This window comes from Narcine bancroftii, chromosome 2 (assembly GCF_036971445.1).
Source record: "Narcine bancroftii isolate sNarBan1 chromosome 2, sNarBan1.hap1, whole genome shotgun sequence".
In the NCBI taxonomy this organism is placed as follows: domain Eukaryota; kingdom Metazoa; phylum Chordata; class Chondrichthyes; order Torpediniformes; family Narcinidae; genus Narcine; species Narcine bancroftii.
In genome coordinates, this window is record NC_091470.1 from 262,061,325 (window position 1) to 262,088,629 (window position 27,305).

Genomic DNA, 27,305 nt, shown 5'->3' on the forward strand with positions numbered 1-27,305 from the left:
CCGCTTCTGATTCTGATTTCCTGCCTCTGATTCCCCATCTCTGATTCCGCACATCTGATTCCCTGCCTCTGATTCGCCACCTCTGATTCCCTATATCTGATTCCCCGCCTCTGTTTCCCCGCCTCTGATTCCCCGCCTCTGTTTCCCCATATCTAATTCCCCACCTCTGATGCCCCAACTCTGATTCCCCGCCTCTGATTCCCCAGCTCTGATTCCCCGCCTTTTATTCCCGGCCTCTGATTCCCTGCCACTGATTCCCCGCCCCTGATTCCCCACCTCTGATTCCCCATATCTGATTCCCCGCCTCTGTTTCCCCAGCTCTGATTCCCCACCTCTGATTCCCCAGCTCTGATTCTCTGCCACTGATTCCCCGCCCCTGATTCCCCACCTCTGATTCCCCATATCTGATTCCCCGCCTCTGTTTCCCCAGCTCTGATTCCCTGCCTCTGATTCCCTGCCCTGATTCCCCATCTCTGTTTCACCGCCTTTGATTCGCCACCTCTGATTCCCCATATCTGATTCCCCGCCTCTGTTTCCCCGCCTCTGATTCCCTGCCTCTGATTCCCAACCTCTGATTCCACACCTCTGATTCCCCATATCTGATTCCCCGCCTCTATTTCACCATATCTGATTCCCCGCCTCTGATTCCCCAACTCTGATTCCCCGCCTCTGTTTCCCTGCCTCTGATTCCCGGCCTCTGTTTCCCCATATCTGATTCCCCTCCTCTGATTTCCCAACTCTGATTCCCCGCCTCTGATTCCCCAGCTCTGATTCCCCGCCTTTTATTCCCGGCCTCTGATTCCCTGCCACTGATTCCCCGCCCCTGATTCCCCAACTCTGATTCCCCATATCTGATTCCACGCCTCTGTTTCCCCAGCTCTGATTCCCCACCTCTGATTCCCCAGCTCTGGTTCCCTGCCTCTGATTTCCGGCATTCGATTCCCTGCCTCTGATTTCCCGCCTCTGATTCCCCGTCTCTGATTCCCCGCCTCTGATTCCCCGTGTCTGATTCCCTGCCGGTGATTCCCCGCCTCTGATTCCCCGCGTCTGATTCCCTGCCACTGATTCCCTGCCCCTGATTCCCCACCTCTGATTCCCCATATCTGATTCCCCGCCTCTGTTTCCCCATATCTGATTCACCGCCTCTGATTCCCCAACTCTGATTCCCCTCCTCTAATTCGCCAGCTATGATTCCCTGCCTCTGATTCCCTGCGTCTGATTCCCTGCCTCTGATTCCCCGCCTCTGATTCCCCTTCTCTGATTCACCACCTCTGAATCCCCACCTCTGATTCCCCATCTCTGATTCCGCACATCCAATTCCCTGCCTCTGATTCCCCGCCTCTGATACCCCGCCTCTGATTCCCTGCCTCTGATTCGCAACCTCTAATTCCCCACCTCTGATTCCCCATATCTGATTCCCCGCCTCTGTTTCCCTGCCTCTGATTCCCGGCCTCTGTTTCCCCATATCTGATTCCCCTCCTCTGATTCCCCAACTCTGATTCCCCACCTCTGATTCCCCAGCTCTGATTCCCCGCCTTTTATTCCCGGCCTCTGATTCCCTGCCACTGATTCCCCGCCCCTGATTCCCCACCTCTGATTCCCCATATCTGATTCCCCGCCTCTGTTTCCCCAGCTCTGATTCCCCACCTCTGATTCCCCAGCTCTGATTTCCTGCCTCTGATTCCCCGTCTCTGATTCCCCGCCTCTGATTCCCCGTGTCTGATTCCCTGCCTCTGATTCCCCGCCTCTGATTCCCCGCGTCTGATTCCCTGCCACTGATTCCCTGCCCCTGATTCCCCACCTCTGATTCCCCATATCTGATTCCCCGCCTCTCTTTCCCTACCTCTGATTCCCCGCCTCTGTTTCCCCATATCTGATTCCCCGCCTCTGATTCCCCAACTCTGATTCCCCTCCTCTAATTCGCCAGCTATGATTCCCCGCCTCTGATTCCCTGCATCTGATTCCCTGCCTCTGATTCCCCGCCTCTGATTCCCCTTCTCTGATTCACCACCTCTGAATCCCCACCTCTGATTCCCCATCTCTGATTCCGCACATCCGAATACCTGCCTCTGATTCCCCGCCTCTGATTCCCCGCCTCTGATTCCCTGCCTCTGATTCGCAACCTCTAATTCCCCACCTCTGATTCCCCATATCTGATTCCCCGCCTCTGTTTCCCTGCCTCTGATTCCCGGCCTCTGTTACCCCATATCTGATTCCCCTCCTCTGATTCCCCAACTCTGATTCCCCGCCTCTGATTCCCCAGCTCTGATTCCCCGCCCTTTATTCCCGGCCTCTGATTCCCTGCCACTGTTTCCCCGCCTCTGATTCCCCACCTCTGATTCCCCATATCTGATTCCCCGCCTCTGTTTCCCCAGCTCTGATTCCCCACCTCTGATTCCCCAGCTCTGATTCTCTGCCACTGATTCCCCGCCCCTGATTCCCCACCTATGATTCCCCATATCTATTCCCCGCCTCTGTTTCCCCAGCTCTGATTCCCTGCCTCTGATTCCCTGCCCTGATTCCCCATCTCTGTTTCACCGCCTTTGATTCGCCACCTCTGATTCCCCATATCTGATTCCCCGCCTCTGTTTCCCCGCCTCTGATTCCCTGCCTCTGATTCCCAACCTCTGATTCCACACCTCTGATTCCCCATATCTGATTCCCCGCCTCTATTTCCCCATATCTGATTCCCCGCCTCTGATTCCCCAACTCTGATTCCCCGCCTCTGTTTCCCCAGCTCTGATCCCCCGCCTCTGATTCCCCGTGTCTGATTCCCTGCCTCTGATTCCCCGCCTCTGATTCCCCGCCTCTGATTCCCTGCCACTGATTCCCTGCCCCTGATTCCCCACTTCTGATTCCCCATATCTGATTCCCTGCATCTGTTTCCCCGCCTCTGATTCCCCGCCTCTGATTCCCCATATCTGATTCCCCGGCTCTGATTGCCCACCTCTGATTCCCCGCCTCTGATTCGCCAGCTCTGATTCCCCGCCTCTGATTCCCCGCATCTGATTCCCTGCCTCTGATTCCCCGCCTCTGATTCCCCATCTCTGATTCACCGCCTTTGATTCGCCACCTCTGATTCCCCATATCTGATTCCCCACCTCTGTTTCCCCGCCTCTGATTCCCTGCCACTGATTCCCCGCCCCTGATTCCCCACCTCTGATTCCCCATATCTTATTCCCCGCCTCTGTTCCCCCCCTCCGATTCCCAGCCTCTGATTCCCCATATCTGATTCCCCGCCTCTGATTCCCCATATCTGATTCCCCGCCTCATTTTCCCCATATCTGCTTCGCCGCCTCTGATTCCCCAACTCTGATTCCCCTCCTGTGATTCCCCAGCTCTGATTTCCCGCCTCTGATTTCCGGCATCCGATTCCCTGCCTCTGATTCCCCGCCTCTGATTCCCTATCTCTGATTCCCCGCCTCTGATTCCCCGTGTCTGATTCCCTGCCTCTGATTCCCCGCCTCTGATTCCCCGCGTCTGATTCCCTGCCACTGATTCCCTGCCCCTGATTCCCCACCTCTGATTCCCCATATCTGATTCCCCACCTCTGTTTCCCCGCCTCTGATTCCCCGCCTCTGTTTCCCCATATCTGATTTACCGCCTCTGATTCCCCAACTCTGATTCCCCTCCTCTAATTCGCCAGCTATGATTCCCCGCCTCTGATTCCCTGCATCTGATTCCCTGCCTCTGATTCCCCGCCTCTGATTCCCCTTCTCTGATTCCCCGCCTCTGATTCCCCGCCTCTGATTCCCTGCCTCTGATTCGCAACCTCTAATTCCCCACCTCTGATTCCCCATATCTGATTCCCCACCTCTGTTTCCCTGCCTCTGATTCCCGGCCTCTGTTTCCCCATATCTGATTCCCCTCCTCTGATTCCCCAACTCTGATTCCCCGCCTCTGATTCCCCAGCTCTGATTCCCCGCCTTTTATTCCCGGCCTCTGATTCCCTGCCACTGATTCCCCGCCCCTGATTCCCCACCTCTGATTCCCCATATCTAATTCCCCGCCTCTGTTCCCCAGCTCTGATTCCCCACCTCTGATTCCCCAGCTCTGATTCCCTGCCACTGATTCCCCGCCCCTGATTCCCCACCTCTGATTCCCCATATCTGATTCCCCGCCTCTGTTTCCCCAGCTCTGATTCCCTGCCTCAGATTCCCTGCCCTGATTCCCCATCTCTGTTTCACCGCCTTTGATTCGCCACCTCTGATTCCCCATATCTGATTCCCCGCCTCTGTTTCCCCGCCTCTGATTCCCTGCCTCTGATTCCCAACCTCTGATTCCACACCTCTGATTCCCCATATCTGATTCCCCGCCTCTATTTCCCCATATCTGATTCCCCGCCTCTGATTCCCCAACTCTGATTCCCCGCCTCTGATTCCCCAGGTCTGATTCCCGGCCTCTGATTCCCGGCGTCCGATTCCCTGCCTCTGATTCCCCGCCTCTGATTCCCCATCTCTGATTCCCCGCCTCTGATTCCCCGTGTCTGATTCCCTGCCTCTGATTCCACGCCTCTGCTTCCCCGCCTCTGATTCCCTGCCACTGATTCCCTGCCCCTGATTCCCCACTTCTGATTCCCCATATCTGATTCCCCGCCTCTGTTTCCCCGCCTCTGATTCCCCGCCTCTGATTCCCCATATCTGATTCCCGGCCTCTGATTCCCCAACTCTGATTCCCCGCCTCTGATTCCCCAGCTCTGAATCCCCGCCTCTGATTCCCCGCCTCTGATTCTCCATATCTCATTCCCCGCCTCTGAATCCCCATCTCTGATTCCCGGACTCTGATTCCCCAACTCTGATTCCCGGCCTCTTATTCCCAGCATTTGATTCCCGGCCTCTGATTCCCGGCCTTTAATTCCCCGCTTCTGATTCTGATTTCCTGCCTCTGATTCCCCATCTCTGATTCCGCACATCTGATTCCCTGCCTCTGATTCGCCACCTCTGATTCCCTATATCTGATTCCCCGCCTCTGTTTCCCCGCCTCTGATTCCCCGCCTCTGTTTCCCCATATCTAATTCCCCACCTCTGATGCCCCAACTCTGATTCCCCGCCTCTGATTCCCCAGCTCTGATTCCCCGCCTCTGATTCCCCGCATCTGATTCCCCATGTCTGATTCCCCGCCTCTGTTTCCCCGCCTCTGATTCCCCGCCTCTGTTTCCCCATATCTGATTCCCCGCCTCTGATTCCCCAGCTCTGATTCCCTGCCTCTGATTCCCCGCGTTCTATTCCCAGCCTCTGATTCCCCGCCTGTGATTCCCCATCTCTGATTCCCCGCCTCTGATTCCCCAGCTCTGATTCCCTGCCTCTGATTCCCCGCGTTCTATTCCCTGCCTCTGATTCCCCGCCTGTGATTCCCCATCTCTGATTCACCACCTCTGATTCCCCACCTCTGATTCCCCATATCTAATTCCCCACCTCTGTTTGCCCGCCTCTGATTCCCCGCCTCTGTTTCCCCATATCTGATTCCCCGCCTCTGAATCCCCGTGTCTGATTTCCTGCCTCTGATTCCCCGCCTCTGATTACCCATCTCTGATTCACCGCCTCTGATTCCCCACCTCTGATTCCCCATTTCTGATTCCGCACATCCGATTCCCTGCCTCTGATTCCCCGACTCTGATTCCCCACCTCTGATTCCCCAGCTCTGATTCCCCGCCTTTGATTCCCCCCGTCTGATTCCCAGCCTCTGAATCCCCGTGTCTGATTTCCTGCCTCTGATTCCCCGCCTCTGATTCCCCATCTCTGATTCACCGCCTCTGATTCCCCACCTCTGATTCCCCATTTCTGATTCCGCACATCCGATTCCCTGCCTCTGATTCCCCGACTCTGATTCCCCACCTCTGATTCCCCAGCTCTGATTCCCCGCCTCTGATTCCCCGCGTCTGATTCCCTGCCTCTGATTCCCCGCCTCTGATTCCCCATCTCTGATTCCCCAACTCTGATTCCCCGTGTGTGATTCCCTGCCTCTGATTCCACGCCTCTGATTCCCCGCCTCTGATTCCCTGCCACTGATTCCCCGCCCCTGATTCCCCGCCTCTGATTCCCCGCCTCTGATTCCCTGCCACTGATTCCCCGCCCCTGATTCCCAGCCTCTGATTCCCCATATCTGATTCCCTGCCTCTGATTCCCCATATCTGATTCCCCGCCTCTATTTCCCCATATCTGCTTCGCCGCCTCTGATTCCCCAACTCTGATTCCCAGCCTCTGATTCCCCAGCTCTGATTTCCCGCCTCTGATTCCCGGCATCCGATTCCCTGCCTCTGATTCCCCGCCTCTGATTCCCCATCTCTGATTCCCCGCCTCTGATTCCCCGTGTCTGATTCCCTGCCTCTGATTCCCCGCCTCTGATTCCCGGCATCTGATTCCCTGCCACTGATTCCCTGCCCCTGATTCCCCACCTCTGATTCCCCATATGTGATTCCCCGCCTCTGTTTTCCCGCCTCTGATTCCCTTCCTCTTATTCCCCATATCTGATTCCCCGCCTCTGATTCCCCAACTCTGATTCCCCGCCTCTGATTCCCCAGCTCTGAATCCCCGCCTCTGATTCCCCGCGTCTGATTCCCTGCCTCTGATTCCCCGCCTCTGATTCCCCATCTGTGATTCACAACCTCTGATGCCCCACCTCTGATTCCCCATATCTGATTCCCCGCCTCTGTTTCCCCGCCTCTGATTCCCCATATCTGATTCCCCGCCTCTGATTGCCCATCTCTGATTCCCCGCGTCTGATACCCTGCCTCTGATTCACCGCCTCTGATTCCCCATCTCTGATTCACCACCTCTGATTCCCGGCCTCTGATTCCCCATCTCTGATTCCGCACATCCGATTCCCTGCCTATGATTCCCCACCTCTGATTCCCCGCCTCTGATTCCCCATATCTGATTCCCTGCCTCTGTTTCCCCGCCTCTGATTCCCCATATGTGATTCCCCACCTCTGTTTCCCCGCCTCTGATTCCCCGCCTCTGTTTCCCCATCTCTGATTCACCGCCTGTGATTCGCCACCTCTGATTCCCCATATCTGATTCCCCACCTCTGTTTCCCCGCCTCTGATTCCCCGCCTCTGATTCTCCATATCTCATTCCCCACCTCTGAATCCCCATCTCTGATTCCCGGACTCTGATTCCCCACCTCTGATTCCAGGCCTCTTATTCCCAGCATCTGATTCCCGGCCTCTGATTCCCGGCCTCTAATTCCCCGCTTCTGATTCTGATTCCCTGCCTCTGATTCCCCATCTCTGATTCCGCACATCTGATTCCCTGCCTCTGATTCCCCACCTCTGATTCCCCATATCTGATTCCCCGCCTCTGTTTCCCTGCCTCTTATTCCCCGCCTCTGTTTCCCCATATCTAATTCCCCACCTCTGATGCCCCAACTCTGATTCCCCGCCTCTGATTCCCCAGCTCTGATTCCCCACCTCTGATTCCCCGCATCCGATTCCCCATGTCTGATTCCCCGCCTCTGTTTCCCCGCCTCTGATTCCCCGCCTCTGTTTCCCCATATCTGATTCCCCGCCTCTGATTCCCCAGCTCTGATTCCCTGCCTCTGATTCCCCGCGTTCTATTCCCGGCCTCTGATTCCCCGCCTGTGATTCCCCATCTCTGATTCACCACCTCTGATTCCCCACCTCTGATTCCCCATATCTAATTCCCCGCCTCTCTTTGCCCGCCTCTGATTCCCCGCCTCTGTTTCCCCATATCTGATTCCCCGCCTCTGAATCCCCAACTCTGATTCCCTGCCTCTGATTCACCAGCTCTGATTCCCCGCCTTTGATTCCACCCGTCTGATTCCCAGCCTCTGAATCCCCGTGTCTGATTTCCTGCCTCTGATTCCCCGCCTCTGATTCCCCATCTCTGATTCACCGCCTCTGATTCCCCACCTCTGATTCCCCATATCTGATTCCGCACATCCGATTCCCTGCCTCTGATTCCCCGACTCTGATTCCCCACCTCCGATTCCCCAGCTCTGATTCCCCGCCTCTGATTCCCCGCGTCTGATTCCCTGCCTCTGATTCCCCGCCTCTGATTCCCCATCTCTGATTCCCCACCTCTGATTCCCCGTGTCTGATTCCCTGCCTCTGAATCCCCGCCTCTGATTCCCCACCTCTGATTCCCTGCCACTGATTACACGCCCCTGATTCCCCACCTCTGATTCCCCATATCTTATTCCCCGCCTCTGTTTCCCCCCTCTGATTCCCAGCCTCTGATTCCCCATATCTGATTCCCCGCCTCTGATTCCCCATATCTGATTCCCCGCCTCTATTTCCCCATATCTGCTTCGCCGCCTCTGATTCCCCAACTCTGATTCCCCGCCTCTGATTCCCCAGCTCTGATTTCCCGCCTCTGATTTCCGGCATCCGATTCCCTGCCTCTGATTCCCCGCCTCTGATTCCCAATCTCTGATTCCCCGCCTCTGATTCCCCGTGTCTGATTCCCTGCCTCTGACTCCCCGCCTCTGATTCCCCGCGTCTGATTCCCTGCCACTGATTCCCTGCCCCTGATTCCCCACCTCTGATTCCCCATATCTGATTCCCCGCCTCTGTTTCCCCGCCTCTGATTCCCCGCCTCTGTTTCCCCATATCTGATTCCCCGCCTCTGATTCCCCAACTCTGATTCCCCTCCTCTAATTCGCCAGCTATGATTCCCCGCCTCTGATTCCCTGCGTCTGATTCCCTGCCTCTGATTCCCAGCCTCTGATTCCCCTTCTCTGATTCACCACCTCTGAATCCCCACCTCAGATTCCCCATCTCTGATTCCGCACATCCGATTCCCTGCCTCTGATTCCCCGCCTCTGATTCCCCGCCTCTAATTCGCAACCTCTAATTCCCCACCTGTGATTCCCCATATCTGAGTCCCAGCCTCTGTCTCCCTGCCTCTGAATCCCGGCCTCTGTTTCCCCATATCTGATTCCCCTCCTCTGATTCCCCAACTCTGATTCCCCGCCTCTGATTCCCCAGCTCTGATTCCCCGCCTTTTATTCCCGTCCTCTGATTCCCTGCCACTGATTCCCCGCCCCTGATTCCCCACCTCTGATTCCCCATCTCTGATTCACCGCCTCTGATTCCCCACCTCTGATTCCCCATCTCTGATTCCGCACATCCGATTCCCTGCCTCTGATTCCCCGACTCTGATTCCACACCTCTGATTCCCCAGCTCTGATTCCCCGCCTCTGATTCCCCGCGTCTGATTCCCTGCCTCTGATTCCCCGCCTCTGATTCCCCATCTCTGATTCCCCACCTCTGATTCCCCGTGTCTGATTCCCTGCCTCTGATTCCCCGCCTCTGATTCCCTGCCTCTGATTCCCTTCCACTGATTCCCCGCCCCTGATTCCCCACCTCTGATTCCCCATATCTTATTCCCCGCCTCTGTTTCCCCCCCTCTGATTCCCAGCCTCTGATTCCCCATATCTGATTCCCCGCCTCTGATTCCCCATATCTGATTCCCCGCCTCTATTTCCCCATATCTGCTTCCCCGCCTCTGATTCCCCAACTCTGATTCCCCGCCTCTGTTTCCCCAGCTCTGATTCCCCGCCTCTGATTCCCGGCGTCCGATTCCCTGCCTCTGATTCCCCGCCTCTGATTCCCCATCTCTGATCCCCCGCCTCTGATTCCCAGTGTATGATTCCCTGCCTCTGATTCCCAACCTCTGATTCCACACCTCTGATTCCCCATATCTGATTCCCCGCCTCTATTTCCCCATATCTGATTCCCCGCCTCTGATTCCCCAACTCTGATTCCCCGCCTCTGATACCCGGCGTACGATTCCCTGCCTTTGATTCCCCGCCTCTGATTCCCCATCTCTGATTCTCCGCCTCTGATTCCCCGTGTCTGATTCCCTGCCTCTGATTCCCCGCCTCTGATTCCCCGCCTCTGATTCCCTGCCACTGATTCCCTGCCCCTGATTCCCCACCTCTGATTCCCCATATCTGATTCCCCGCATCTGTTTCCCCGCCTCTGATTCCCTGCCTCTGATTCCCCATATCTGATTCCCTGCCTCTGATTCCCCAACTCTGATTCCCCGCCTCTGATTCCCCATCTCTGAATCCCCGCCTCTGATTCCCCGCATCTGATTCCCTGCCTCTGATTCCCCGCATTGATTCCCCATCTCTGATTCACAACCTCTGATTCCCCACCTCTGATTCCCCATATCTGATTCCCCGCCTCTGTTTCCCCATATCTGATTCCCCGGCTCTGATTGCCCACCTCTGATTCCCCGCCTCTGATTCGCCAGCTCTGATTCGCCGCCTCTGATCCCCGCATCTGATTCCCTGCCTCTGATTCCCCGCCTCTGATTCCCCATCTCTGATTCACCGCCTTTGATTCGCCACCTCTGATTCCCCATATCTGATTCACCACCTCTGTTTCCCCGCCTCTGATTCCCCGCCTCTGATTCTCCATATCTCATTCCCCGCCTCTGAATCCCATCTCTGATTCCCGGACTCTGATTCCCAGCATCTGATTCCCGGCCTCTGATTCCCGGCCTCTGATTCCCCGCTTCTGATTCTGATTCCCTGCCTCTGATTCCCCATCTCTGATTCACCTCCTCTGATTCCCTGCCTCTGATTCCCCACCTCTGATTCCCCATATCTGATTCCCCGCCTCTGTTTCCCCGCCTCTGATTCCCCGCCTCTGCTTCCCCACCTCTGATTCCCCATATCTAATTCCCCGCCTCTCTTTGCCCGCATCTGATTCCCCGCCTCTGTTTCCCCATATCTGATTCCCCGCCTCTGAATCCCCAACTCTGATTCCCTGCCTCTGATTCACCAGCTCTGATTCCCCGCCTTTGATTCCCCCCGTCTGATTCCCAGCCTCTGAATCCCCGTGTCTGATTTCCTGCCTCTGATTCCCCGCCTCTGATTCCCCATCTCTGATTCACCGCCTCTGATTCCCCACCTCTGATTCCCCATCTCTGATTCCGCACATCCGATTCCCTGCCTCTGATTCTCCGACTCTGATTCCCCACCTCTGATTCCCCAGCTCTGATTCCCCGCCTCTGATTCCCCGCATCTGATTCCCTGCCTCTGATTCCCCGCCTCTGATTCCCCATCTCTGATTCCCCACCTCTGATTCCCCGTGTCTGATTCCCTGCCTCTGAATCCCCGCCTCTGATTCCCCGCCTCTGATTCCCTGCCACTGATTACCCGCCCCTGATTCCCCACCTCTGATTCCCCATATCTTATTCCCCGCCTCTGTTTCCCCCCCTCTGATTCCCAGCCTCTGATTCCCCATATCTGATTCCCCGCCTCTGATTCCCCATATCTGATTCCCCACCTCTGATTCCCCATATCTGATTCCCCGCCTCTGTTTCCCCAGCTCTGATTCCCTGCCTCTGATTCCCCGCCTCTGATTCCCCGCCTCTGATTCCCTGCCTCTGATTCGCAACCTCTAATTCCCCACCTCTGATTCCCCATATCTGATTCCCCGCCTCTGTTTCCCTGCCTCTGATTCCCGGCCTCTGTTTCCCCATATCTGATTCCCCTCCTCTGATTCCCCAACTCTGATTCCCCGCCTCTGATTCCCCAGCTGTGATTCCCCGCCTTTTATTCCCGGCCTCTGATTCCCTGCCACTGATTCCCCGCCCCTGATTCCCCACCTCTGATTCCCCATATCTGATTCCCCGCCTCTGTTTCCCCAGCTCTGATTCCCCACCTCTGATTCCCCAGCTCTGATTCTCTGCCACTGATTCCCCGCCCCTGATTCCCCACCTCTGATTCCCCATATCTGATTCCCCGCCTCTGTTTCCCCAGCTCTGATTCCCTGCCTCTGATTCCCTGCCCTGATTCCCCATCTCTGTTTCACCGCCTTTGATTCGCCACCTCTGATTCCCCATATCTGATTCCCCGCCTCTGTTTCCCCGCCTCTGATTCCCTGCCTCTGATTCCCAACCTCTGATTCCACACCTCTGATTCCCCATATCTGATTCCCCGCCTCTATTTCCCCATATCTGATTCCCCGCCTCTGATTCCCCAACTCTGATTCCCCGCCTCTGTTTCCCTGCCTCTGATTCCCGGCCTCTGTTTCCCCATATCTGATTCCCCTCCTCTGATTCCCCAACTCTGATTCCCCGCCTCTGATTCCCCAGCTCTGATTCCCCGCCTTTTATTCCCGGCCTCTGATTCCCTGCCACTGATTCCCCGCCCCTGATTCCCCACTTCTGATTCCCCATATCTGATTCCCCGCCTCTGTTTCCCCAGCTCTGATTCCCCACCTCTGATTCCCCAGCTCTGATTCCCTGCCTCTGATTTCCGGCATACGATTCCCTGCCTCTGATTTCCCGCCTCTGTTTCCCCGTCTCTGATTCCCCGCCTCTGATTCCCCGTGTCTGATTCCCTGCCTCTGATTCCCCGCCTCTGATTCCCCGCGTCTGATTCCCTGCCACTGATTCCCTGCCCCTGATTCCCCACCTCTGATTCCCCATATCTGATTCCCCGCCTCTGTTTCCCCATATCTGATTCACCGCCTCTGATTCCCCAACTCTGATTCCCCTCCTCTAATTCGCCAGCTATGATTCCCTGCCTCTGATTCCCTGCGTCTGATTCCCTGCCTCTGATTCCCCGCCTCTGATTCCCCTTCTCTGATTCACCACCTCTGAATCCCCACCTCTGATTCCCCATCTCTGATTCCGCACATCCAATTCCCTGCCTCTGATTCCCCGCCTCTGATACCCCGCCTCTGATTCCCTGCCTCTGATTCGCAACCTCTAATTCCCCACCTCTGATTCCCCATATCTGATTCCCCGCCTCTGTTTCCCTGCCTCTGATTCCCGGCCTCTGTTTCCCCATATCTGATTCCCCTCCTCTGATTCCCCAACTCTGATTCCCCGCCTCTGATTCCCCAGCTCTGATTCCCCGCCTTTTATTCCCGGCCTCTGATTCCCTGCCACTGATTCCCCGCCCCTGATTCCCCACCTCTCATTCCCCATATCTGATTCCCCGCCTCCGTTTCCCCAGCTCTGATTCCCCACCTCTGATTCCCCAGCTCTGATTTCCCGCCTCTGATTCCCCATCTCTGATTCCCCGCCTCTGATTCCCCGTGTCTGATTCCCTGCCTCTGATTCCCCGCCTCTGATTCCCCGCGTCTGATTCCCTGCCACTGATTCCCTGCCCCTGATTCCCCACCTCTGATTCCCCATATCTGATTCCCCGCCTCTGTTTCCCTGCCTCTGATTCCCCGCCTCTGTTTCCCCATATCTGATTCCCCGCCTCTGATTCCCCAACTCTGATTCCCCTCCTCTAATTCGCCAGCTATGATTCCCCGCCTCTGATTCCCTGCATCTGATTCCCTGCCTCTGATTCCCCGCGTCTGATTCCCCTTCTCTGATTCACCACCTCTGAATCCCCACCTCTGATTCCCCATCTCTGATTCCGCACATCCGATTCCCTGCCTCTGATTCCCCGCCTCTGATTCCCCGCCTCTGATTCCCTGCCTCTGATTCGCAACCTCTAATTCCCCACCTCTGATTCCCCATATCTGATTCCCCGCTTCTGTTTCCCTGCCTCTGATTCCCGGCCTCTGTTTCCCCATATCTGATTCCCCTCCTCTGATTCCCCAACTCTGATTCCCCGCCTCTGATTCCCCAGCTCTGATTCCCCGCCTTTTATTCCCGGCCTCTGATTCCCTGCCACTGATTCCCCGCCCCTGATTCCCCACCTCTGATTCCCCATATCTGATTCCCCGCACCTGATTCCCCGCCTCTGTTTCCCCAGCTCTGATTCCCCACCTCTGATTCCCCAGCTCTGATTCTCTGCCACTGATTCCCCGCCCCTGATTCCCCACCTCTGATTCCCCATATCTGATTCCCCGCCTCTGTTTCCCCAGCTCTGATTCCCTGCCTCTGATTCCCTGCCCTGATTCCCCATCTCTGTTTCACCGCCTTTGATTCGCCACCTCTGATTCCCCATATCTGATTCCCCGCCTCTGTTTCCCCGCCTCTGATTCCCTGCCTCTGATTCCCAACCTCTGATTCCACACCTCTGATTCCCCATATCTGATTCCCCGCCTCTATTTCCCCATATCTGATTCCCCGCCTCTGATTCCCCAACTCTGATTCGCCGCCTCTGTTTCCCCAGCTCTGATTCCCCGCCTCTGATTCCCGGCGTCCGATTCCCTGCCTCTGATTCCCCGCCTCTGATTCCCCATCTCTGATCCCCCGCCTCTGATTCCCCGTGTCTGATTCCCTGCCTCTGATTCCCCGCCTCTGATTCCCCGCCTCTGATTCCCTGCCACTGATTCCCTGCCCCTGATTCCCCACTTCTGATTCCCCATATCTGATTCCCCGCCTGTTTCCCCGCCTCTGATTCCCCGCCTCTGATTCCCCATATCTGATTCCCTGCCTCTGATTCCCCAACTCTGATACCCCGCCTCTGATTCCCCAGCTCTGAATCCCCGCCTCTGATTCCCCGCGTCTGATTCCCTGCCTCTGATTCCCGGCCTTGATTCCCCATCTCTGATTCACAACCTCTGATTCCCCACCTCTGATTCCCCATATCTGATTCCCTGCATCTGTTTCCCCGCCTCTGATTCCCCGCCTCTGATTCCCCATATCTGATTCCCCGGCTCTGATTGCCCACCTCTGATTCACCGCCTCTGATTCGCCAGCTCTGATTCCCCGCCTCTGATTCCCCGCATCTGATTCCCTGCCTCTGATTCCCCGCCTCTGATTCCCCATCTCTGATTCACCGTCTTTGATTCGCCACCTCTGATTCCCCATATCTGATTCCCCACCTCTGTTTCCCCGCCTCTGATTCCCTGCCACTGATTCCCCGCCCCTGATTCCCCACCTCTGATTCCCCATATCTTATTCCCCGCCTCTGTTCCCCCCCTCCGATTCCCAGCCTCTGATTCCCCATATCTGATTCCCCGCCTCTGATTCCCCATATCTGATTCCCCGCCTCATTTTCCCCATATCTGCTTCGCCGCCTCTGATTCCCCAACTCTGATTCCCCTCCTGTGATTCCCCAGCTCTGATTTCCCGCCTCTGATTTCCGGCATCCGATTCCCTGCCTCTGATTCCCCGCCTCTGATTCCCTATCTCTGATTCCCCGCCTCTGATTCCCCGTGTCTGATTCCCTGCCTCTGATTCCCCGCCTCTGATTCCCCGCGTCTGATTCCCTGCCACTGATTCCCTGCCCCTGATTCCCCACCTCTGATTCCCCATATCTGATTCCCCACCTCTGTTTCCCCACCTCTGATTCCCCGCCTCTGTTTCCCCATATCTGATTCACCGCCTCTGATTCCCCAACTCTGATTCCCCTCCTCTAATTCGCCAGCTATGATTCCCCGCCTCTGATTCCCTGCGTCTGATTCCCTGCCTCTGATTCCCCGCCTCTGATTCCCCTTATCTGATTCACCACCTCTGAATCCCCACCTCTGATTCCCCATCTCTGATTCCACACATCCAATTCCCTGCCTCTGATTCCCCGCCTCTGATTCCCCGCCTCTGATTCCCTGCCTCTGATTCGCAACCCCTAATTCCCCACCTCTGATTCCCCATATCTGATTCCCCACCTCTGTTTCCCTGCCTCTGATTCCCGGCCTCTGTTTCCCCATATCTGATTCCCCTCCTCTGATTCCCCAACTCTGATTCCCCGCCTCTGATTCCCCAGCTCTGATTCCCCGCCTTTTATTCCCGGCCTCTGATTCCCTGCCACTGATTCCCCGCCCCTGATTTCCCACCTCTGATTCCCCATATCTGATTCCCCGCCTCTGTTTCCCCAGCTCTGATTCCCCACCTCTGATTCCCCAGCTCTGATTCCCTGCCACTGATTCCCCGCCCCTGATTCCCCACCTCTGATTCCCCATATCTGATTCCCCGCCTCTGTTTCCCCAGCTCTGATTCCCTGCCTCAGATTCCCTGCCCTGATTCCCCATCTCTGTTTCACCGCCTTTGATTCGCCACCTCTGATTCCCCATATCTGATTCCCCGCCTCTGTTTCCCCGCCTCTGATTCCCTGCCTCTGATTCCCAACCTCTGATTCCACACCTCTGATTCCCCATATCTGATTCCCCACCTCTATTTCCCCATATCTGATTCCCCGCCTCTGATTCCCCAACTCTGATTCCCCGCCTCTGATTCCCCAGCTCTGATTCCCGGCCTCTGATTCCCGGCGTCCGATTCCCTGCCTCTGATTCCCCGCCTCTGATTCCCCATCTCTGATTCCCCGCCTCTGATTCCCCGTGTCTGATTCCCTGCCTCTGATTCCACGCCTCTGCTTCCCCGCCTCTGATTCCCTGCCACTGATTCCCTGCCCCTGATTCCCCACTTCTGATTCCCCATATCTGATTCCCCGCCTCTGTTTCCCCGCCTCTGATTCCCCGCCTCTGATTCCCCATATCTGATTCCCTGCCTCTGATTCCCCAACTCTGATTCCCCGCCTCTGATTCCCCAGCTCTGAATCCCCGCCTCAGATTCCCCGCCTCTGATTCTCCATATCTCATTCCCCGCCTCTGAATCCCCATCTCTGATTCCCGGACTCTGATTCCCCACCTCTGATTCCCGGCCTCTTATTCCCAGCATTTGATTCCCGGCCTCTGATTCCCGGCCTTTGATTCCCCGCTTCTGATTCTGATTCCCTGCCTCTGATTCCCCATCTCTGATTCCGCACATCTGATTCCCTGCCTCTGATTCCCCACCTCTGATTCCCTATATCTGATTCCCCGCCTCTGTTTCCCCGCCTCTGATTCCCCGCCTCTGTTTCCCCATATCTAATTCCCCACCTCTGATGCCCCAACTCTGATTCCCCGCCTCTGATTCCCCAGCTCTGATTCCCCGCCTCTGATTCCCCGCATCTGATTCCCCATGTCTGATTCCCCACCTCTGTTTCCCCGCCTCTGATTCCCCGCCTCTGTTTCCCCATATCTGATTCCCCGCCTCTGATTCCCCAGCTCTGATTCCCTGCCTCTGATTCCCCGCGTTCTATTCCCTGCCTCTGATTCCCCGCCTGTGATTCCCCATCTCTGATTCACCACCTCTGATTCCCCACCTCTGATTCCCCATATCTAATTCCCCACCTCTGTTTGCCCGCCTCTGATTCCCCGCCTCTGTTTCCCCATATCTGATTCCCCGCCTCTGAATCCCCAACTCTGATTCCCTGCCTCTGATTCACCAGCTCTGATTCCCCGCCTTTGATTCCCCCCGTCTGATTCCCAGCCTCTGAATCCCCGTGTCTGATTTCCTGCCTCTGATTCCCCGCCTCTGATTCCCCATCTCTGATTCACCGCCTCTGATTCCCCACCTCTGATTCCCCATTTCTGATTCCGCACATCCGATTCCGTGCCTCTGATTCCCCGATTCTGATTCCCCACCTCTGATTCCCCAGCTCTGATTCCCCGCCTCTGATTCCCCGCATCTGATTCCCTGCCTCTGATTCCCCGCCTCTGATTCCCCATCTCTGATTCCCCACCTCTGATTCCCCGTGTGTGATTCCCTGCCTCTGATTCCCCGCCTCTGATTCCCCGCCTCTGATTCCCTGCCACTGATTCCCCGCCCCTGATTCCCCGCCTCTGATTCCCCGCCTCTGATTCCCTGCCACTGATTCCCCGCCCCTGATTCCCAGCCTCTGATTCCCCATATCTGATTCCCTGCCTCTGATTCCCCATATCTGATTCCCCGCCTCTATTTCCCCATATCTGCTTCGCCGCCTCTGATTCCCCAACTCTGATTTCCAGCCTCTGATTCCCCAGCTCTGATTCCCCATATCTGATTCCCCACCTCTGTTTCCCTGCCTCTGATTCCCGGCCTCTGTTTCCCCATATCTGATTCCCCTCCTCTGATTCCCCAACTCTGATTCCCCGCCTCTGATTCCCCAGCTCTGATTCCCCGCCTTTTATTCCCGGCCTCTGATTCCCTGCCACTGATTCCCCGCCCCTGATTTCCCACCTCTGATTCCCCATATCTGATTCCCCGCCTCTGTTTCCCCAGCTCTGATTCCCCACCTCTGATTCCCCAGCTCTGATTCCCTGCCACTGATTCCCCGCCCCTGATTCCCCACCTCTGATTCCCCATATCTGATTCCCCGCCTCTGTTTCCCCAGCTCTGATTCCCTGCCTCAGATTCCCTGCCCTGATTCCCCATCTCTGTTTCACCGCCTTTGATTCGCCACCTCTGATTCCCCATATCTGATTCCCCGCCTCTGTTTCCCCGCCTCTGATTCCCTGCCTCTGATTCCCAACCTCTGATTCCACACCTCTGATTCCCCATATCTGATTCCCCACCTCTATTTCCCCATATCTGATTCCCCGCCTCTGATTCCCCAACTCTGATTCCCCGCCTCTGATTCCCCAGCTCTGATTCCCGGCCTCTGATTCCCGGCGTCCGATTCCCTGCCTCTGATTCCCCGCCTCTGATTCCCCATCTCTGATTCCCCGCCTCTGATTCCCCGTGTCTGATTCCCTGCCTCTGATTCCACGCCTCTGCTTCCCCGCCTCTGATTCCCTGCCACTGATTCCCTGCCCCTGATTCCCCACTTCTGATTCCCCATATCTGATTCCCCGCCTCTGATTCCCCGCCTCTGATTCCCCGCCTCTGATTCCCCATATCTGATTCCCGGCCTCTGATTCCCCAACTCTGATTCCCCGCCTCTGATTCCCCAGCTCTGAATCCCCGCCTCAGATTCCCCGCCTCTGATTCTCCATATCTCATTCCCCGCCTCTGAATCCCCATCTCTGATTCCCGGACTCTGATTCCCCACCTCTGATTCCCGGCCTCTTATTCCCAGCATTTGATTCCCGGCCTCTGATTCCCGGCCTTTGATTCCCCGCTTCTGATTCTGATTCCCTGCCTCTGATTCCCCATCTCTGATTCCTCACATCTGATTCCCTGCCTCTGATTCCCCACCTCTGATTCCCTATATCTGATTCCCCGCCTCTGTTTCCCCGCCTCTGATTCCCCGCCTCTGTTTCCCCATATCTAATTCCCCACCTCTGATGCCCCAACTCTGATTCCCCGCCTCTGATTCCCCAGCTCTGATTCCCCGCCTCTGATTCCCCGCATCTGATTCCCCATGTCTGATTCCCCGCCTCTGTTTCCCCGCCTCTGATTCCCCGCCTCTGTTTCCCCATATCTGATTCCCCGCCTCTGATTCCCCAGCTCTGATTCCCTGCCTCTGATTCCCCGCGTTCTATTCCCTGCCTCTGATTCCCCGCCTGTGATTCCCCATCTCTGATTCACCACCTCTGATTCCCCACCTCTGATTCCCCATATCTAATTCCCCACCTCTGTTTGCCCGCCTCTGATTCCCCGCCTCTGTTTCCCCATATCTGATTCCCCGCCTCTGAATCCCCAACTCTGATTCCCTGCCTCTGATTCACCAGCTCTGATTCCCCGCCTTTGATTCCCCCCGTCTGATTCCCAGCCTCTGAATCCCCGTGTCTGATTTCCTGCCTCTGATTCCCCGCCTCTGATTCCCCATCTCTGATTCACCGCCTCTGATTCCCCACCTCTGATTCCCCATTTCTGATTCCGCACATCCGATTCCGTGCCTCTGATTCCCCGACTCTGATTCCCCACCTCTGATTCCCCAGCTCTGATTCCCCGCCTCTGATTCCCCGCATCTGATTCCCTGCCTCTGATTCCCCGCCTCTGATTCCCCATCTCTGATTCCCCACCTCTGATTCCCCGTGTGTGATTCCCTGCCTCTGATTCCCCGCCTCTGATTCCCCGCCTCTGATTCCCTGCCACTGATTCCCCGCCCCTGATTCCCCGCCTCTGATTCCCCGCCTCTGATTCCCTGCCACTGATTCCCCGCCCCTGATTCCCAGCCTCTGATTCCCCATATCTGATTCCCTGCCTCTGATTCCCCATATCTGATTCCCCGCCTCTATTTCCCCATATCTGCTTCGCCGCCTCTGATTCCCCAACTCTGATTCCCAGCCTCTGATTCCCCAGCTCTGATTTCCCGCCTCTGATTCCCGGCATCCGATTCCCTGCCTCTGATTCCCCGCCTCTGATTCCCCATCTCTGATTCCCCGCCTCTGATTCCCCGTGTCTGATTCCCTGCCTCTGATTCCCCGCCTCTGATTCCCGGCATCTGATTCCCTGCCACTGATTCCCTGCCCCTGTTTCCACACCTCTGATTCCCCATATCTGATTCCCCGCCTCTGTTTTCCCGCCTCAGATTCCCTGCCTCTTATTCCCCATATCTGATTCCCCGCCTCTGATTCCCAAACTCTGATTCCCCGCCTCTGATTCCCCAGCTCTGAATACCCGCCTCTCATTCCCCGCGTCTGATTCCCTGCCTCTGATTCCCCGCCTCTGATTCCCCATCTGTGATTCACAACCTCTGATGCCCCACCTCTGATTCCCCATATCTGATTCCCCGCCTCTGTTTCCCCGCCTCTGATTCCCCATATCTGATTCCCCGCCTCTGATTGCCCACCTCTGATTCCCCGCGTCTGATTCCCTGCCTCTGATTCACCGCCTCTGATTCCCCATCTCTGATTCACCACCTCTGATTCCCGGCCTCTGATTCCCCATCTCTGATTCCGCACATCCGATTCCCTGCCTATGATTCCCCACCTCTGATTCCCCGCCTCTGATTCCCCATATCTGATTCCCTGCCTCTGTTTCCCCGCCTCTGATTCCCCATATGTGATTCCCCACCTCTGTTTCCCCGCCTCTGATTCCCCGCCTCTGTTTCCCCATCTCTGATTCACCGCCTGTGATTCGCCACCTCTGATTCCCCATATCTGATTCCCCACCTCTGTTTCCCCGCCTCTGATTCCCCACCTCTGATTCTCCATATCTCATTCCCCGCCTCTGAATCCCCATCTCTGATTCCCGGACTCTGATTCCCCACCTCTGATTCCCGGCCTCTTATTCCCAGCATCTGATTCCCGGCCTCTGATTCCCGGCCTCTAATTCCCCGCTTCTGATTCTGATTCCCTGCCTCTGATTCCCCATCTCTGATTCCGCACATCTGATTCCCTGCCTCTGAATCCCCACCTCTGATTCCCCATATCTGATTCCCCGCCTCTGTTTCCCTGCCTCTTATTCCCCGCCTCTGTTTCGCCATATCTAATTCCCCACCTCTGATGCCCCAACTCTGATTCCCCGCCTCTGATTCCCCAGCTCTGATTCCCCACCTCTGATTCCCCGCATCCGATTCCCCATGTCTGATTCCCCGCCTCTGTTTCCCCGCCTCTGATTCCCCGCCTCTGTTTCCCCATATCTGATTCCCCGCCTCTGATTCCCCAGCTCTGATTCCCTGCCTCTGATTCCCCGCATTCTATTCCCGGCCTCTGATTCCCCGCCTGTGATTCCCCATCTCTGATTCACCACCTCTGATTCCCCACCTCTGATTCCCCATATCTAATTCCCCGCCTCTCTTTGCCCGCCTCTGATTCCCCGCCTCTGTTTCCCCATATCTGATTCCCCGCCTCTGAATCCCCAACTCTGATTCCCTGCCTCTGATTCACCAGCTCTGATTCCCCGCCTTTGATTCCCCCCGTCTGATTCCCAGCCTCTGAATCCCCGTGTCTGATTTCCTGCCTCTGATTCCCCGCCTCTGATTCCCCATCTCAGATTCACCGCCTCTGATTCCCCACCTCTGATTCCCCATATCTGATTCCGCACATCCGATTCCCTGCCTCTGATTCCCCGACTCTGATTCCCCACCTCCGATTCCCCAGCTCTGATTCCCCGCCTCTGATTCCCCGCGTCTGATTCCCTTCCTCTGATTCCCCGCCTCTGATTCCCCATCTCTGATTCCCCACCTCTGATTCCCCGTGTCTGATTCCCTGCCTCTGAATCCCCGCCTCTGATTCCCCGCCTCTGAATCCCTGCCACTGATTACCCGCCCCTGATTCCCCACCTCTGATTCCCCATATCTTATTCCCCGCCTCTGTTTCCCCCCTCTGATTCCCAGCCTCTGATTCCCCATATCTGATTCCCCGCCTCTGATTCCCCATATCTGATTCCCCGCCTCTATTTCCCCATATCTGCTTCGCCGCCTCTGATTCCCCAACTCTGATTCCCCGCCTCTGATTCCCCAGCTCTGATTTCCCGCCTCTGATTTCCGGCATCCGATTCCCTGCCTCTGATTCCCCGCCTCTGATTCCCCATCTCTGATTCCCCGCCTCTGATTCCCCGTGTCTGATTCCCTGCCTCTGACTCCCCGCCTCTGATTCCCCGCGTCTGATTCCCTGCCACTGATTCCCTGCCCCTGATTCCCCACCTCTGATTCCCCATATCTGATTCCCCGCCTCTGTTTCCCCGCCTCTGATTCCCCGCCTCTGTTTCCCCATATCTGATTCCCCGCCTCTGATTCCCCAACTCTGATTCCCCTCCTCTAATTCGCCAGCTATGATTCCCCGCCTCTGATTCCCTGCGTCTGATTCCCTGCCTCTGATTCCCAGCCTCTGATTCCCCTTCTCTGATTCACCAGCTCTGAATCCCCACCTCTGATTCCCCATCTCTGATTCCGCACATCCGATTCCCTGCCTCTGATTCCCCGCCTCTGATTCCCCGCCTCTGATTTGCAACCTCTAATTCCCCACCTCTGATTCCCCATATCTGATTCCCAGCCTCTGTTTCCCTGCCTCTGAATCCCGGGCTCTGTTTCCCCATATCTGATTCCCCTCCTCTGATTCCCCAACTCTGATTCCCCGCCTCTGATTCCCCAGCTCTGATTCCCCGCCTTTTATTCCCGGCCTCTGATTCCTTGCCACTGATTCCCCGCCCCTGATTCCCCACCTCTGATTCCCCATCTCTGATTCACCGCCTCTGATTCCCCACCTCTGATTCCCCATCTCTGATTCTGCACATCCGATTCCCTGCCTCTGATTCCCCGACTCTGATTCCACACCTCTGATTCCCCAGCTCTGATTCCCCGCCTCTGATTCCCCGCGTCTGATTCCCTGCCTCTGATTCCCCGCCTCTGATTCCCCATCTCTGATTCCCCACCTCTGATTCCCCGTGTCTGATTCCCTGCCTCTGATTCCCCGCCTCTGATTCCCTGTCTCTGATTCCCTGCCACTGATTCCCCGCCCCTGATTCCCCACCTCTGATTCCCCATATCTTATTCCCCGCCTCTGTTTCCCCCCCTCTGATTCCCAGTCTCTGATTCCCCATATCTGATTCCCCGCCTCTGATTCCCCATATCTGATTCCCCGCCTCTATTTCCCCATATCTGCTTCCCCGCCTCTGATTCCCCAACTCTGATTCCCCGCCTCTGATTCCCCAGCTCTGATTTCCCGCCTCTGATTCCCGGCATCTGATTCCCTGCCTCTGATTCCCCGCCTCTGATTCCCCGCCTCTGAATCCCCGCCTCTGATTCACCGCCTCCCTTTCCGCGCAACTTTCCTGGCCTGCGTTTCCCCACATCTCTTTCCCCACCTCTGATTCCACGCCTCAGATTCGCCGCCTCTGATTTCCCGCCTCTGATTCCCTGCCTCTGATTCCCTGCCTCTGATTCCCCACCTCTGATTCCCCCCTCTGATTCCCCACCTCTGATTCCCAGCCTCTGATTCCCCACCTCTTATTCCCCGCCTCTGATTCCCTGCCTGTCTTTCCCTGCCTCTATTTCCGTGTCTCTTTCTCTGCATCTCGTTTCCCACATCTCATTTCCCCCTTCTGATAACCCGCATCAGATTCCCTGCCACAGATTCCCTGCCTCAGATTCCCTGCCTCAGATTCCCTGCATCAGATTCCCTTCATCTGATTCCCTGCCTCTGATTCCCCGCCTTTGATTCCCCACCTCTGATTCCCTGCCTCAGATTCCCTGCCTCTGATTCCCTGCCTCTGATTCCCTGCCTCTGATTTCCTGCATCTGATTCCCCGCCTCTGATTCTCCGCCTCTGATTCCCCGCCTCTGATTCCCCGCCTCTGATTCGCCGCCTCTGATTCCCCGCCTCTGATTTCCCACCTCTGATTCCCTGCCTCTGATAACCTGCCTCTGATTCACTGCCTCTGATTCTCTTCCTCTGATTCCCGGCCTCTGAGTCCCCACCTCTGATTCCCCGTGTCCGATTCCGCACCCATGTTTCACCACCTCTGTTGCTCTGCTTCTGATTTCCCGGCTCAGATTCACCGGCTCTGATTCCGCACCTCTGATTCCACGCCTCTCTTTCTGTGTCTCTGATTCCCCGCCTCTGATTCCACGCCTCTGATTACCCGCCTCTGATACCCTGCCTCTCTTTCCCTGCCTCTATTTCCGTGCCTCTTTCTCTGCATCTCGTTTCCCACATCTCATTTCCCCCTTCTGATAACCCGCATCAGATTCCCCGCGTCTGATTCCCTGCCTCTGATTCCCCGCCTCTGATTCCCCATCTCTGATTCCCCACCTCTGATTCCCCGTGTCTGATTCCCTGCCTCTGAATCCCCGCCTCTGATTCCCCGCCTCTGATTCCCTGCCACTGATTACCCGCCCCTGATTCCCCGCCTCTTATTCCCCATCTCTGATTCACCGCCTCTGATTCCCCACCTCTGATTCCCCATATCTGATTCCGCACATCCGATTCCCTGCCTCTGATTCCCCGACTCTGATTCCCCACCTCCGATTCCCCAGCTCTGATTCCCCGCCTCTGATTCCCCACCTCTGATTCCCCACCTCTGATTCCCCACTTCTGATTCCCCGCCTCTGATTCCCCGCATCTGATTCCCCACTTCTGATTCCCCACCTCTGATTCCCCGCCTCTGATTCCACGCCTCTGATTCCACACTTCTGAATCCCCACCTCTGATTCTCCGCCTCTGATACCCTGCCTCTGATAACTTTTTACTGATTCCCTGCCTCAGATTCCCTGCCTCCGATTCCCTGCCTCAGATTCCCTGCCTCAGATTCCCTGCATCAGATTCCCTTCATCTGATTCCCCGCCTCTGATTCCCCACCTCTGTCTCTACGCCTCTATTTTGCCTGCACTCTTTCCACTCCACTCTTTCTGTGCCTCTCTTTCCCTCCCTCAATTTCAACAACTCTGTTTGATCTGTTCTGTGTACCTAATTTTCAACACACAAGTTCCAACCACTATGTTTCACCCATCTCTTTCGCTGCCTCTATTTATGCAGCTATGTTTACCCGCTTCTGTTTACCCGCCTGATTCCCCACATCTCTTTCCCCACCTCTGATTCCACGCCTCTGATTCCCCGCCTCTGATTCCCCGCCTCTGATTCACCGCCTCCCTTTCCGCGCAACTTTCCTGGCCTACGTTTCCCCACATCTCATTCCCCACCTCTGATTCCACGCCTCAGATTCGCCGCCTCTGATTTCCCGCCTCTGATTCCCTGCCTCTGATTCCCTGCCTCTGATTCCCCACCTCAGATTCCCCCCTCTGATTCCCCGCCTCTGATTCCCAGCCTCTGATTCCCCACCTCTGATTCCCCGCCTCTGATTCCCTGCCTGTCTTTCCCTGCCTCTATTTCCGTGCCTCTTTCTCTGCATCTCGTTTCCCACATCTCATTTCCCCCTTCTGATAACCCGCATCAGATTCCCTGCCACAGATTCCCTGCCTCAGATTCCCTGCCTCAGATTCCCTGCATCAGATTCCCTTCATCTGATTCCCTGCCTCTGATTCCCCGCCTCTGATTCCCCACCTCTGATTCCCTGCCTCAGATTCCCTGCCTCTGATTCCCTGCCTCTGATTCCCTGCCTCTGATTTCCTGCACCTGATTGCCCGCCTCTGATTCTCCGCCTCTGATTCCCCGCCTCTGATTCCCCGCCTCTGATTCGCCGCCTCTGATTCCCCGCCTCTGATTTCCCACCTCTGATTCCCTGCCTCTGATAACCTGCCTCTGATTCCCTGCCTCTGATTCCCGGCCTCTGAGTCCCCACCTCTGATTCCCCGTGTCCGATTCCACACCCATGTTTCACCACCTCTGTTGCTCTGCTTCTGATTTCCCGGCTCAGATTCACCGGCTCTGATTCCGCACCTCTGATTCCACGCCTCTCTTTCTGTGTTTCTGATTCCCCGCCTCTGATTCCACGCCTCTGATTACCCGCCTCTGATACCCTGCCTCTCCTTCCCTGCCTCTATTTCCGTGCCTCTTTCTCTGCATCTCGTTTCCCACATCTCATTTCCCCCTTCTGATAACCCGCATCAGATTCCAGGCCACAGATTCCCTGCCTCAGATACCCTGCCTCAGATTCCCTGCATCAGATTCCCTTCATCAGATTCCCTGCCTCTGATTCCCCGCGGCTGATTCCCTCCCTCTGATTCCCCGCCTCTGTTTACCCGACTGTTTCCCCGCCTCTGATTCACCACCTCATATTCGCCATCTCAGGTTCCCTGCCTCTGATTCCCTGCCTCTGATTCCCTGCCTCTGATTCCCTGCATCTGATTGCCCGCCTCTGATACCCTGCCTCTGATACCCCGCCTCTGATTCCCCGCCTCTGATTCCCAGCCTCTGATTTCCCACCTCTGATTCCCCACTTCTGATTCCCCGCCTCTGATTCCCCGTCTCTGATTCCACGCCTCTGATTCCCCGCCTCTGATTCCCCATCTCTGATTCACCGCCTCTGATTCCCCACCTCTGATTCCCCATATCTGATTCCGCACATCCGATTCCCTGCCTCTGATTCCCCGACTCTGATTCCCCACCTCCGATTCCCCAGCTCTGATTCCCCGCCTCTGATTCCCCGCGTCTGATTCCCTGCCTCTGATTCCCCGCCTCTGATTCCCCATCTCTGATTCCCCACCTCTGATTCCCCGTGTCTGATTCCCTGCCTCTGAATCCCCGCCTCTGATTCCCCGCCTCTGATTCCCTGCCACTGATTACCCGCCCCTGATTCCCCACCTCTGATTCCCCATATCTTATTCCCCGCCTCTGTTTCCCCCCTCTGATTCCCAGCCTCTGATTCCCCATATCTGATTCCCCACCTCTGATTCCCCATATCTGAATCCCCGCCTCTATTTCCCCATATCTGCTTCGCCGCCTCTGATTCCCCAACTCTGATTCCCCGCCTCTGATTCCCCAGCTCTGATTTCCCGCCTCTGATTTCCGGCATCCGATTCCCTGCCTCTGATTCCCAGCCTCTGATTCCCCATCTCTGATTCCCCGCCTCTGATTCCCCGTGTCTGATTCCCTGCCTCTGACTCCCCGCCTCTGATTCCCCGCGTCTGATTCCCTGCAACTGATTCCCTGCCCCTGATTCCCCACCTCTCATTCCCCATATCTGATTCCCCGCCTCTGTTTCCCCGCCTCTGATTCCCCGCCTCTGTTTCCCCATATCTGATTCCCCGCCTCTGGTTCCCCAACTCTGATTCCCCTCCTCTAATTCGCCAGCTATGATTCCCCGCCTCTGATTCCCTGCGTCTGATTCCCTGCCTCTGATTCCCAGCCTCTGATTCCCCTTCTCTGATTCACCACCTCTGAATCCCCACCT